The following is a 15,354-nucleotide window of genomic DNA, read 5'->3' as shown; positions in this document are numbered from 1 at the left end:
TTTTTTTTTTTTTTTTTTTTTTGTACCAGGGATCAAACTTGGGACCTTGCATTTGTGAGGCAGGCAGCAGCATCACTGAGCTAAATCCCGGGCCAAGAGCAAGCTTTTAATTGGCAAAACCAGGAGATTACCCACCCAGGGTGCAAAGTGGCTGGGAGATTGTATGTAGAGGACAGCCCAATGCAGGACAACTAGTGAGCAATAGCTCCTCCAGAGCTCCCCGCTGGGCTGGCTGAGTTTTGCTTGGGCCTGCTCACTTCCTCCCAGCTCACGTGCTCCCTATGCTTACGCTTGTTTTCTCCACCTCAGTCCTTATCTCACTGTGCACTTCCAGAATTCCAACCTGCAACAACAGTAATGACAGGCAAGTTTCGGGAGCAGCCAATGCCACACCTACCTGCTGCTCCATCTGCACCCCTGACTACCTGGTCTCCCGTCGGTGAGGGTGCCCCACATCTTCCTGTTCCCAACAGGGCTGCCCCTCTCCTGTGCTATGTATGGGTCCTCTGTCAATCACCTGTCACTCACTCAGCTTGCCTAATGTGTTCCTTTCTACGGGATCCTTTCAATAGCATATACTAAAAACCTGTTGCTGCCTTTCTTATTTAAATAATAAGTCAAAGTTCTCCTGCAGCCATTACCTGTTTTCTGAATGAGCTGCTTTAACGTCTCAGCTCCCATGCTTCCTCCAGCTCTATCATTTCACTTCCTTGAACTCCATCAACTGATCAGGTCTTGGTTCTTGTAACACACTGCTAAATTTAATGAAAGGTCCTCAGTCCCCACCTTACCTGACCTCTCAGCACTCTTAGGCACACTAAGCTTTTCTTCAGGAGCCTCACTGTCTGGCTTTCCCCTTTGCCCACAGCTTCTCAGTCTCCTGTGCTACTTTCTTCTTGTCATCACTTCTACACGTTGGCTCACCTCAGAGGTATCCCTTGGCTCCATCTACACTCATTCCTCAGCTAATGTGGTCCGGTTGTAGGCTTTAAACACTATTTACATGGACATAGCTTGTGGTATTTTCTTTCCAGCCCTGACTATTTCTCTGAATCTCCACCTGGCTTGACATCACTGGGTGTAATGTAATATGATTCAACTCTGATTGGAACTATCAGATCAGGCATCAGATTCCATAAGCTAATGGGAATTATCCTTCACACAGTAGCCTTCAGTTCACACCAGCTGCCAGTGGGGGCCCCAGGCCACCCGCATTTCTTTCTTTTCCTTTTTTGGTACCAGGGATCGAACATGGAACCTTGCACTTGTAAGGCAGGCACCAGCACCACTGAGCTAAACCCCAGCCCTGTGCCACCTGCATTTCTTATTTATGGGCTATAAATTTGGGGATTCTCATGATCTCCCTCAGTTTCAATTATTCAATCAAATGACTGCCCTGCGAAGCCAAGGCAAGAACAGCTCAAATTCAAGCTCAGCCTGGGTGACTTAGAAGCTTAGTGAGATCCTGTCTCAAAATAAAAAAATTAAAAAGGGCTATTAGGTAGCTCGGTGGGAAGGCTCTGGGTTCAATCCCTAGAACTACAAAAAAAGCAAACCAACGAAAGCCAGATCTCACTAGAGGTGTTGTACTTCCTATCCCAGCAGCACAGAGAAAGCACAAAGGGCAGCTTTGTGGAACGAGAGCACGTCACCCTACCACGAAGTTCCTTTAAACCAGAGTGTCCATTGTGTTCACTGATTATTGGTCATCAGGCTATGCGACTGAATTCAATCTCTAGCTTCCTCCTGAGTCCTGATGTGAGACGGGCCCACAGGTCCAGCCTACTACTCACATGGTTGGCTTTCTGGAGACCAACCCAGATCCTGAAGTCAGCTTTTTAGCATAACAAAGCTCCTCTCACCATCAAGTCCCAGAAGTTTTGAAGGTGTCAGTAATACTGATACAACTAAATATATTTTTATTATATTACACCTTCAACAGCTCCACTTGATGACATCTCAAATTCAACCTGTCCAAAACCAGCCTTCTTGTATTTCCCCCAAACCTGCTCCTCTTCTTCATTTCGTTAAGTAGATCAATCTTATTCTTTCCAGGAATTTAGCCAACTACTTTAAAGCTGTTCTTGACTCTTGTTCCTCTCAGATCTCATAATTAACATGTCAGCAAATCCCATCAGCGCCACCTTCAATTATATAGAGAATCCTACTACAGTGGCACCTTGATTCTCACTGTGTTACTGTTGTCATTGCTGCTGCTCTGCTGTTTTTGCTTTCTTCTGGTACCAGGGATCGAACTCAGGACCTTGCACTTTCAAGGCAGGCATGGTGCCCCTGAGCTAAATCCCTGGCCTTGATTCTCATTGTTCATTGATCCAGGAAGCGGGAGGAGCCCCAAACCAATCATTTTGACTGGAAAGTGAATCATCAGGCAATTGACACTGACAAGTGTCAGCTTGCACATGGATTACCAAAGGACAAGTGCCAGGACAAAACTTTTGCATCAAAACATGTCAAGTACCAAACTGCATGAGTTTCAAAACAGTCAAGGACCAAAGTATGACTGCTTCTGCTCTTTTCACGCAAATGCAATCATACTACGTGCAGTCTTTTGTGGCCTGCCTTTTTCACATAATATAATGTTTTTAAGATCCATCCTGTTGAACACACACCAGTCTTTCCTTCCTTTTTATGCCTGAAGAAAGTTCCACTGAATAGATAACAACATTTTATTTATACACCCACTCATTAATGAACACCTAGATTGTTTCTAGTTTTTTGCTGCTTTGAATAATACTGCAATGAATATTCATGTACAGATTTTCATGTGTTTTCAGTTTTCTTGGGTATGTAGCTAGGAGTAACATTGCTTGGATCCTTTAGCAACTTCATGTTTGAGATTTCGAGGTATAACCAAACTGTTTCTCATAGTAGCTGCACAATATTCAATTTCCACTTGGAGTGAGCCAGGAGATAAAGGTTCTTACAGCCTAAAAAAGCAAGGAAGATACCAACCAAAAAATATAAAATAACTCAAGGAAAAGAGGGAAATTTATTCAGAATTATTTCATATTATAGATATTTTAATTATAATATGAACACAATAAGAGAAGCTCAAAGATAAAACAGAAAGGGATAATGCAGAATTAAGACACATTTGAGGCCCAAATCAAAATCATTATAGAATTCATAAATCAGGACTAAGAATCAGAATATACAACACTAATAAAAGAATGAATGATACAGAGAAAGGCTGGAAATAATCTCAGCCAATGCAGATTAAGATGACAACAGGGGGATCTACCAGATGTGGAAGACAAAGATAAATAAATAAAGGTTCAAAGAACCCAATAAATAGAAAGAAGTCATATTAATATATATCATGCTGGAATGCATATGCAACACTGAATTAAAAAGAAAACTTACAGGGCCAGGGATTTAGCTCAGTGGTTCCCCCACCTGCCTTGCAAGCACAAGGACCCAAGTTCAATCCCCAGTACCCCCCAAAAAGAAAACTTACATCTGCAGAGTAAAACATAATGTACCAGGTGATCTTGATAAACATTTTTCCCTAAGACATCTCTTGAGTAAGCTCTCGATCTTAAAAGATAAGGAAAAAATTCTCTAGACATTTGGGAATGAAACATAACTACCTATAAAAGAAAAACTTGCGTGACCTCAAGTTAAAGGAACAGTAGCTAGAAAATTCAAACAAAAAACAATAGTGACCTAATACTGTCATCACCAGGTAAGATGTTGTTCAGGTACAGAATCAACAGGATGATATTCTCAGACATGATTCATCACAGGAAATACAAAACCATGATATGAAACCAAAACTCTTCAGACCAAGTTTTCTGTATGATAAAAGCCTTCTTCATCTTGCATTCCCACCGTGATATGCCACCACAGGCCCAAAGCAATGGGGCCCAGGCACTGAAACCTCTGAAACCATGAGCCACAATAAACCTTTCTTCCTTGTAAACTGATTGACTTAGGTATTTTGTCACAGTTACAGAGAGCTAACAGCCCATAGCTGTTAACTGATTAACCTTCTTTATCTTGCCCTGTATTTCTGTCCTCTTGTAATTAAATCTAATTAAATTTAGGACATCTCAGAATTTTTATCAATGAGGTTTTTTTAGAATGAAAAAAATGCTTGACAATGAAATACAGATAATTGAGTGATAAATCACACAAATGATTCAGAATGCAAAAGCCAAGAAAACATAAAGCTAGTGGTGAACACAGACTCCATAAAATCTAGCTTAGTCATGAACAACTATTAGGTTATTTTTATGTAGCACCATGTGAAAAATAAACTGGACAATATAAAAATAATATAATGAATGAAAACCTACAAAGGATGAGAAATGTGGGAGATTGGGAGGGAGAAATAGCTAATGCTCTCATCTTCCAAAGCAGAAAACATTAGTTGTTATTTGAAGATGAAATACACAGTTTTAAAAATGGACATCAACTTTATTTTTTATAGTCCCTCATTGTTTCTTTCCCTCTTCACTTCCTCATGTCAGCCTTTCCTTTCCTTCCTCCCCTACCTTCCTTCCTTCCTTCCTTCCCTACTTCTCTATTTTCTTTAACTCCTGAAAATTCAACAGTTTCTTTAGGTGTGCTTCACTTTTTAAAATTGTATCTAAAGCAAAAAAAATTAAATTGTACATTTTTCATTTAAAAATAGCATCTAGCCAGGCGTGGCAGTGCACGCCTGTGATCTCAGCACTCAGAAGGCTGAGGCAGGAGGATCGCTGTGAGTTGAAGACCAGCCTGAGCTACATAGTGAGTTCCAGGTCAGTCTCAACTACATAATGAGACCCTGTCTCAAAACAAACAAACAAACAAACAAAAAAAAGCCCCAAAAAAACAAAACTGGCTGTGGTGGCCACGCCTATAATTCCAGGACTCTAGGAGGATGATACAGGGGGATTGAAACTTTAAGATCCCCCCAACCCTTTTTTTTTTTTTTTGGTATGGAGGATCAAACTCAGGACCTTGCACTTGCAAGGCAGGTAGTGGAACCACTGAGCTAAATCCCTGGCCCCAAGATCCTTTCTTAAAAAGAAAAGAAAAGAAACTGTGCTTCACTCTATTGTAATACAGTCTTTCTTTAAGTGCATATATGCACATTTGTGTGTATGTTCATAATCTAGAATTAATCATCACCTAAAGTTAATAATGAATGGGATATACGATGGTTTTTTCCTCTTTGAAGTTCTCTACATTTTTAAAATTATTTGTTATAAAGACATCAGTCTTACACAAATAAAATATTTACATAAGTAAATATAGCTCACAGGAGCTAATACTAGGTACAGTAGTACTATGACTAGCTTGTTGGGATTAATCAACATGGATCTGGGCTCTGTGCCCAATTTCTCTACCAGTGACAGCAGAAATGTGCCTTGAAGTAGACTTTTTTCCTTTTCATATTCTGATATTGTTTTTTTTAATCACCATTTCCCCAAAGTTTGCATAATTTTCCTTTGTACTCCAGCCCTATTTCTAATCTCTTCTCCTTCTCTTTCTTCTTTTCTGTTTATTCCCTCAACCGCTTTTAAATTTTCTCCCCTGACGGTAAAATCACCATTCTGAGGGCATGTTTATTGTATACAATTTTCTGGTTCATTTTAGATTTTGTTATATAACCACAAATACAGTTCATATGGTTAAAGGTGGCAAATCAACAGTTACCACAGTTTGTCATTATCTAAGGTGATGCTATTGTTATTGCTGATTGTACTATTATACCCAAGGTGATGTAATTGTTCTAATCATTTGTTTGTCTTTGAACACCCAGACTGAGATTGTCCAAGGGTCATAAACAATACTATAGGCCAGTGCCAAAGAACCAAGGGATAAGCCAAATAGGCAGAAACGTCTCATCCTCTATAAATTGAAGAGGTAGGATCTTGCAACAGGCTCATTTTCTAATAGTTCTAAATACTAACTATAAAGCTACTTTCCATATGGAATTTAAAAACATCAATCCAGGAATTAAACTAAAAAGTATATCTATAGAAAATGATAAGACACTTAAGCAAGATACAAACTTCCAGCTCACCAATGGCAAACTCAGGGAGCAATAGATAGAACAATTTGAAATTTTAAAAAATATGTACTCTTACATTCAGGTCCTTGTGCTTGCAAGGCAGGCACAGTACCTAAATCCCCGGCCCTTGTACTTTTACATTCTTAAGCTTTTTGGCTACTTATTAAAAGTAACAGTTCTCAAAAAGAAAGAAAGAAGGCCAGGGACTTAGCTCAGTGGTGCTGCTGCCTGCCTTAGAAGTGCAAGGTCCCAGGTTCAATCACCAGTCTCCCCCAAAAAATAAATAAATAAAAAAGAAAGAAAGAAAGAAAAGAAAAGAAAGAAATATGAAACTCACTTACCTGGACTCTCTGAAGTGGTGATGAAGTAACAAAGCAGATGAATGAGGCTCTGGAAAAAATTAAATCAGAAATAGTTTTTCAAGTAATTACAAAGATGATAGCACCAGGGATTTTAGCTCAGGGGTGCCACAACCTGCCTCATAAGTGCAAAGACCCAAATTTAATCTCCAGAACCCCTCCCTCCCAAAAAAGATGATGACCATAATGAAAGACATGATTAGTGATTCCAGAGCAGATACAAGTTTTAAAAATAGAGAAGCTTAGGGAAATGATGGACAACAAGAATGTCTGACATAAAAAATAAACAGAATCCATGAAACAGATTCAAACAAATATCCAGGAGATCAAAAATTCCACTGCAAGTATACACAGCAGAATGAGCCAATATGAGGACAGAATATCACATATAAGACAGGAGACAAGGTGGCAGTTAGTGATTATGAAAAGACAGATCTCTTTAAAAATAGCAAGGGATCATGAAACATCAATCCAATAGCTGCTAGATGATGCAAAGAAGAATAACATAAGATTGATAAGAGTCAATGAAAAAGCAGGCAATAGTGCAAGTGTCTTAAAAAAACATTCACAGAACTAACGGCAGAAAACTTCCCAAGTAGGGAAAAAGAATTTGACATACATATGTGAGACATATACAACTCCAGTTACTCATGATCAAAAAGAAAAAAATCTACACCAAGGCACACAGTAGTCAAGATTCCAGAATTTCAATACAAGAAAAGAATATTAAAAACTGTTATAGAAAAAGAAACAAATCATCTATAAAGGAAAGCCCTTCAGAATAACAGTAGACTTCTCAATACAAACACTCAAGTCAAGGAAAACTTGGAGTGAAATTGTTCAAGCCCTAAAAGAAAACAACTTCCAACCCAGATTGATATACTCCACAAAACTATCTGGAGAAATAAGATGCTTCCATGACAAAGAACACCTGAAGAAATTCATGATCATCACATCAGCATTCCAAAACGTGAAGGACATTCTAGAAAGAGATAGAAAGGACTATAACTCCATGAACATCAACAGAATGAATTCACCAGGCAAAACAAGCAATTTAACAGAAGGGAAAATAAAGAGGAAATAGGAATAAAGAGGAATAGGAAAATAATATGAAAAGGATAAGTCAATACATATCAGTTATAATCATCAATGTAAATTCATCAATCTAAAGAAACAGAATGGCAGAATGGATTAAGAAGCAAGATCCAACAATATGCTGCAAATAAGAAACACATTTTATTTAAAAAATTAATAATTGGGTCTTACAGTTTTGTCCTACTTTGTACCTGCCTCACCACATGGCATTGCTGTAGAAAACATCTTTGAAAACTGGGGTGAGAGGGGAACCCACTTTCTGGTCTCCCTCTGTCTCTGTTAGACAGAAGCTTTCTTTACCTCAGTAATGTTTTCCTACTCTTAAAAAAAAGAAATTCACAGACTGAAAGTCAAAGGATGGAAAAAATACTCCAAAATTATAACAAATATGAAAAAAATCAAATAAGTACTAATACAATTGTAATGGAGGAGCTCGATACCACACTGTCACAAATACATACATCAAGTAAACAAGAAATCCACAAAGAAACATCACAACTGAGCCAAACTTTTGAACAAATGGACTTAGTAGGTATCTACAGAGTGTTCCACCCCACAATATCAGAATATACTTAGTCTCACTTGCACATGGGACATTCTCTAAAATAGACCATGTGCCAGTTCGTAGAACATGCTTACATAAATGCAAAGGAATTAAAATTATCCCATGCATATTATCAGAGCATGGTGCAATGAAATTGGAAATCAATGACAAAATAAACCATAAGAACATAAACATATGGAAATTAAATAACACCCTCCTAAACAACCAATGAGTCACAGATGAGATTAAAGAAGAAATCAGTTTCTACAATTAAGTGATAATGCCAATAAAACACTGCTGAACTTATAGAATACAGTGAAAGCCGTCCTATGATATATATGTATAGCAGTGAATTCTCATATCAGAAAAACAGAGTGATTCAAATAAACAACCTAGCCCTTAACCTCAAGCTTCTAGAAAAGAATAACAAGTCAAGCCCAAACTCATATGAGGGAGGAAATTACAAAGATCAGAGCAGAAATTAATGCAATATAGACTAAGAAACTATACAAAGAATCAATGAATCAAAGAGTTGGTTCTTTGAAAGATTAAAACCCTCAGCAAACTTTAGCAAAAAAAGGAAATAAAAAACTCAAATCCATGCAATTAGGAATGAAAAGTGTAAAATCACAATACATCCTGCAGAAATCCAGAAGATCATCAATACCTACTTCAAGAAACTATATTCTAATAATATGGAAAACTCAGAAGAAATGGACAGATTCTTGGATACATATGAATTACCAAAGCTGAATCAAAAAGATATAAAAATTCTAAATAAGCATATCAGCAAATTAAACTGAAGATGAAATTAAAAACCTATCAATAAAGAAAAGCCCAGGTCCTGATGGATTCATTGCTGAATTCTACAGGAAATTTAGAGAAGTCCAAACCCCAATACGTCTCAAACTCTTTAATGAAATTGAAAGGGAAGCAATACTCCCAAATTCATTCCTGGGAGCAAGTACTACCCTGATACCAAAACCAGAGAAGGGTTCAACCAAAAAAGAGAACTACAGGCCAATCTCCCTATGAACATAGATGTAAAATTCCCCAATATGATACTTGCAAACAGAATGCAGCAAATAATCAAGAAGGTTACCTACCAGACCAAGTAGGATTCATCCCAGGAATGAAGTGATATACAAATCAATAAATGTAATACACCATGTTAACAGAGCCAAGTGCAAAAACCATATGATCATATATAATCACCTCGATAGATGCAGAAAAAGCATTTGACAACGTCCAACACCAATTCATGATAAAAATTCTGCAGAAAATTGGAATAGATGGTCTTTATCTCAACCTGATAAAAGTAATTTATGACAAACCAACAGAAAACCTCATACTAGATGGACAAAAACTGAAAACTTTCACTCTAAATTTAGGAACAAGATAAGGATGTTCACAGTTACTACTCTAATTAAATGTAGTTCTGGAAACATTAGTCAGAGCAATTTTTCAAGAGAAAGAAATAAAGATAGAAAAGGAAGAAGTTAAATCATTATTTGCAGATGACATGATATTCTACATACAAGGCCCCCAAAATTCCACCAAAAGACTTCTAGTTTTAATAACCAAATCCAGTAGTGTAGATGAATACAAAGTCAACAATCAATAGCATTCTTGTACACAAATAAACTCACTGAAAGAGAAATTAGGGAAACCACACACCTTTCACAATAGCATTTTTTAAAAAATGAAACACCTAGGAATCAATCTAATAAAGGAAGTAAAAAGCCTTTACATGGAAAACCACAGTACTCTGAAAACGGAGAACAAAGAGAATATCAGAAAATGGAAAGATATCCCTTGTTCTTGGTTAGGAAAAGCCAATATAGTGAAAATGGCCATACTTCCAAAATTGTTATACAGATTTAATGCAATCCCAACCAATATACCAACAGCATATCTCACAGAATTAGAGAAAACAATGCTAAAATTAATTTGGAACCAGAAGAGACTTACAATAATAAAAGCAATGCTGAGCAACAAAAGCAAGGCAGGAGCACCACAATCCCTAACTTGAAATTATACTACAAACTACTATGATTAAAAAAACAGCATGATACTAGAAAAAAGAAAAAACAGACCTGAGGAGCAATGGAACAGATTAGAATATTCAGAAACAACTCCAAAAATACTCAGGGCTGGGTATTTAGCTCAGCAGTTCAGTGGCCTGCCTTGCAAGTGCAAAGACCTGAGTTCAATCCCCTGTACCAAAAATACTCAGCCACCTTATCTTTGACAAAGAAACCAGACATTTTCACTGAAACAAAGACCCAAAACTTTCACCATGCACTAAACTAAAATAAAAACGAACCAAAGATCTAAATATTAAAACAGAAATATGAAATCTGCTGGAAGATACAATAGGTAGAACTCTTGAAGACATTGGTATAGGCAAAGACTTTATAAACAAAACCCTATCTCACAGGAAATATCACAAAGAATCAACAACTAGGATCTCATGTTACTAAAAAGTTTTGTACAGTAAAAGAAATCACCAGAAGAGTGCAGAGACAATCCACAGTGCAGGGAAAATTTTTTGCCAGCTGTTCCTTAGACAAAGGGCTAATATCTAGAATGCATAAAGAATTTTAAAATTCAGATTCCACCAAATTTAAAGACCCAATCCAGAAATGGACATTTGAGATAGACACTTCTGAGATAATGAAGTACAAATGACAGATATATATATATGGAAAAAAAATTCATCACTAGTCATTTGAGAGATGCAAATTAAAACAACACAGATTACATCTTTCTCCAGAAAGAATGGCTGTTATCAAGAAATCGATCAATAACTAATGCTGGCAGGTCTGTGGGGGAAAGGAGACTCCTTTTCACTATTGGTGGGAGTGCAGACTGGTGCAAACAACACTGTGGAAATCAGTGTGGATGTTCCTCAAAAAACTAAAACTAGAGATTCTATTTGATCCAGCTATCCCCCTTCTTGGCATCTTCTGAAAGAATTAAAAAGAATTACTATTATATCAAAGCAGTATATAGGGCTGGGGATGCAGCTCAGTGGTTCTGCCACCTGCCTCCCAAGTGAAAAGTCCCAAGTTCCATCCCTGCTACCCCCCCTAAAAGCAATATATGCAGACCCATGATTATAGCAGTACAGTTTGTAATAGCTAAATCTTGGAAACAGCCCAAATGACCAAATGAATGAATAGAGATGATTTAGGCTTTTTTAATATATTCAAAGGAGTATTATTCTGCCATAAAGAATATGAGCTTAAACTGGGCATGGTGGTGCACACCTGTAATCCCAGCACTCGGGAGGCTGAGGCAGGAGGATCACTGTGAGTTCAAGACCAGCCTGGGCTACAATAGTGAATTCCAAGTCAGTCTCAACTACATAGTGAGACCCTGTCTCAAAAAACCAAAAATAAAATAAAATAAAATAAAATTAGCTTGAGACATTTATAGCTAAATGGAAGCACCTTGAGACTATACTATCAAGTGAAATAAATGTGACACACAGGTTTTAAATACTGCATTGTTTCTGTGGTGTGAGAAACCAAAAGTAGAAATAAGGATCAAAATGTGTAATAGATATTGGGAAATGGGAAGAAAATGTTCAAATGAGAAGAAAAACAAGGGAGGTGGACAGGAGGAAGGAAAGAAGGGACAAGAAAAAAGAGACTAGAAGTAAAAAATGGAAACAAAGCTTTTGCAAATATGGAAGGGAAGACGGGAGGAAGGGAGGGAGGAATGGGAAAAAAAGTAAAATATATCCTGTACAGGCACAAATTCCCTATGATGTTATATAATTATGTATATCTACAATGTACCAATAAAGGTTTTGCTTCAAAAAACAAAAATAAAATTACAACTTATTTTAAAATATTATTATAGCTTTTGAACCCCATCTTACATTTGTCTGAATTATTCTTATAATCTTTACCCATCCCAGACAGGGTTTCTATAATTTTCCCAGGCTAATTCTCCTGCCTCAGCCTCCAGAATATCTAGGATTACAGGTGTGTAATGATCTTAATTGAGATAGATTTGTTTTTTTCAAGAGGGTTGTTTTGAAACAAGAAGTTTCAACATTTCTTTAAATAGGTTTTCTTTTGTTCCTCAGAAAATTAAAGAAGACAGACTTCACATTAGAATCTAATTCTTTCCAGCAGATAAGAAAAACCTTCATTCAGAAAATTTGAAAGAAATGTAAACATCCGTATAGCCAATACCTAAATTCTATAATCAGAATTTAATTTTTATGTTAGAATTAGTTTTTGCCTAAACTTATGAGTGACACTGAAGAATGTTATCCCTACTGTAATTGTTTAGAAGCACTGTGTTCCTACTGTAAGTCCTGTGCTTCCTAGGAATTCTTTACTACAGTCAATTTCATGAGTTCTTTAAGCTAGCCAACACAGGGCCAGGGATTTGGCTCAGTGGTTCTGCCGCCTGCCGTGCACCCCCCCAAAAAAAACTGGGTGAAGGAACTTCTAGAGACTTCTTCCCAACTTAAAGGAACAAAATTTTAGAGTCATCTGGCTTGGACCTAAACACACCTACAGCTTTGTCTCTCAGAGCAGGTGATGTTCTTAGGCCTGAACTCAGGACCTTCCCATTAACAACAAGAGAGCAGCCATCACTGCTTTGGGATAGAAGATGACCTAACAATGATGGGAAAGAGGGACTCACCAGGATCTGTATTCCCTCAGAATCAATTTTCTGAAAAGTTCTGCCCTTGATTAGTGGCACCTGTTGCCCTGGATGGTATAGTGCTCTTGCTGCACAAGCTCTTCTACAAATTCACACAACCTGCTGCATGTTTTTTCAGGGCTCTTACCACTTTTAAAAGCAGAACACAGTTTTTTGAAATCTAAGGAAAACAACGGCAATTATCCAAGTTCCAATGACTATATATGATATCACAAGCATGTAATTATAATTGCTTAATTTTGGCGAAGTATCATCAGTTATTGGTTTCTCTCTTCCCTGGAATATTTTTTGTTAAGAAAAGTGTCATAATCAATAGATGCATGGATAGAGGAAATATGGTATTTATGCACAATGGAGTACTACTCTGTCATAAAAAAGGATAAAACTTGAGTCATTTGTAGGAAAATGGATCCACCTTGAGACTTCAATGTTGAGAAATAAATCAGACACACAAACTTACACACTGCATGGCTTCTCTTATATGAGAAACCCGAAGTATAATTTAAAGAGCAAAATAAAAAATAGACAATAGAAAAGAGAAGGTAGGTCTTTTGCAAATAGGAAGGGGATCTAGAAATGGAGAAAAGGAAGGAGGCAAGGGGAAGAAGAAATAAAAATTAAGATGTATTATGTACACATACCAACTTCCGGGCTGGGGATTTAGCTCAGTGGTGCTGCCACCCGCCTCTCAAGCACAAGACTGACTGGTTTTACAAAAAACAAACAAAAAGTACCAACTCCCCACAATTAATGTAACCATTACATACTGGAACATGGACTAATGAAAATATCTCTTAAAAAGAACAGCATCCTAGAGTAAAGGATTACTCATCCTTATGGGAGGCCAGATGGGAAGTATGAGGCCTAATTGGCCTCCTCAGTGAGCATTTACATAAGTAAATGAATGTGGCTATTTTCCAATAAAACTTTATCAACATTGGTTAAGACCATTAGTTATGCACAAGACAAACATCTCACACACTGCACAAGCTGAAACATGTTAAAACATAGACACGGAACACTTTATTACTCTTTCCTCAAATATCATCTAGTTGTTAATCTTTAGATTCCTCTCAGTTTGTGAAAACAGAATTAGGAAAGTCATGGAGCATGGGTTTCCATTGTAATTTTAAAAGGAATATGTAGAGGTTAAAAAGAGGTTTTATAATGTCAGATGTGAATTCAAATCCAGCCTGTCTGTAGCTTTCTGCAGTCGGTGTGTTGTTAGGGATAAACTGAAGAAACTTCCTACATGTTTTTCATTGTAAAACAGGAAAACTTTGAAGATTAAAAGAATGCATACCAAACCCGCAGCAGTGTTCAACGAGGCCTATGGTAAAAGTTCGATAGATGTTAACTATTATTATTGTCATTTCTAAGTAAATGATTTTTATCTGTATAGAAAGATCATCCATGACACTGGGGCTCAAAAGACAATATTTCACTAATCATACATCATTTTTTAATTAGGAAAATTGTCCTAATTTTGTTTATTTTAGGGATCCTATGGCTAATCTTATAATGAACAGAGGGTGCTACAGTCGAGCTGGAGTGTCCCCAAGTGCCGTGTGTCACAGGTTAGGTCTCCAGCTTCTGGTGCTGTTGATAGGTGGTGGGATCTAGCAGGAGGAAGTCACAGAGGTACACCTTTCAAGGGGATTTGGGGACTATGGCCTCTTCCCATCTGTTTTCTAGCTGTCATGATGTGGGCAGCCCCTCTCCCACACCCTGTTGCTATGATGTTCTTTGTCCCCAATGGTAATGGCCCCAGTGACCATTGGCTGAAACCTCTGAAACTATTAGCCAAAATAAACCTTTCCTCTTTGTTTATTCTCAGGTGTTTTGTCACAGAAACAGAAAGGTAGGTAACACAGATGTGTTACGTAATGGCCTCAAATGCCAGTAACCTAGCTGGGCACAAGGTAGGAAGGGAGGAGTGTGTATTTTCATGTTTGACTTGCCACTGTGACTATCTTTAATTATCTGTGTTGATGGCATTTATGTGTGCATGCATATTTTAAAATTAATATATATTTTTAAACCTGGCAAGATGGTGCATACCTGTAATCCCAGCACTCTGGCGGCCAAAGCAGGATGGTCACAACTTCCAACCAGGAATAGGCAAATCAGTGAGACACACACACCCCCAGCAAAAAAAAAAAAAAAAAGGTTGGGGATGTAGGTTAGGGCAAGACCTTGGGTTCAATACTCAGCACAGCCCAAAAAAGTATTCCAACAAATGCAATTTTAAAGTTCTTTGGTAGTGTTTATTTTAAACAGGCAAGGTTGCCATATATGGCAAAATTCAAAAGCTACAAAAGATATGGTGCAAAAGAAAGTTTTCTCATCTCTCCCATTCCACACTGTTGCCTTCCTAAAAAGCAACCACTTCCTGAAACGCAAACACATACGTTGTTCAACTACACTTTACTTCTTTAGGATATAAGGAAAATGCCCATATTTCTGAGGGCAGGGCTACCTTGTACGGACTGCGTGGGGGCAGCCGAGGATCCACATGAGGAGCCCCAAGGCCCGACTTTTCGGGTTGTTTAACAAGCACACCGGGACCGCGGCCCTCAGCGCGGTCTCTCGCTTCTCGCGCGCTCGGCCCGCAGGAGTCGCGCACGCGCGGCCGTAAGAGC

At 37.8% G+C, this 15,354-nt stretch overlaps 1 long non-coding RNA gene across 1 annotated transcript in view; it reads right to left on the bottom strand.

Moving 5' to 3' along the window:
• Positions 1 to 15,337, bottom strand: part of LOC117286703 — a 34,584-nt gene extending 19,247 nt beyond the window's left edge. Inside the window, exons 1-2 of the long non-coding RNA XR_004517833.1 lie at positions 14,774 to 15,337; positions 6,367 to 6,415 (exon numbers count right to left, since the gene is read on the bottom strand). This is a non-coding gene — a long non-coding RNA (uncharacterized LOC117286703). The remainder of the gene's footprint in view (positions 1 to 6,366; positions 6,416 to 14,773) is intronic.
• Positions 15,338 to 15,354: the final 17 nt, after the last annotated feature.

Source organism: Fukomys damarensis, unplaced genomic scaffold (assembly GCF_012274545.1).
Source record: "Fukomys damarensis isolate Sample0158 unplaced genomic scaffold, DMR_v1.0_HiC HiC_scaffold_18, whole genome shotgun sequence".
In the NCBI taxonomy this organism is placed as follows: domain Eukaryota; kingdom Metazoa; phylum Chordata; class Mammalia; order Rodentia; family Bathyergidae; genus Fukomys; species Fukomys damarensis.
The sequence above is the reverse complement of the archived record's forward strand: the minus strand, read 5'-3'. Positions and strand labels throughout refer to the sequence as shown.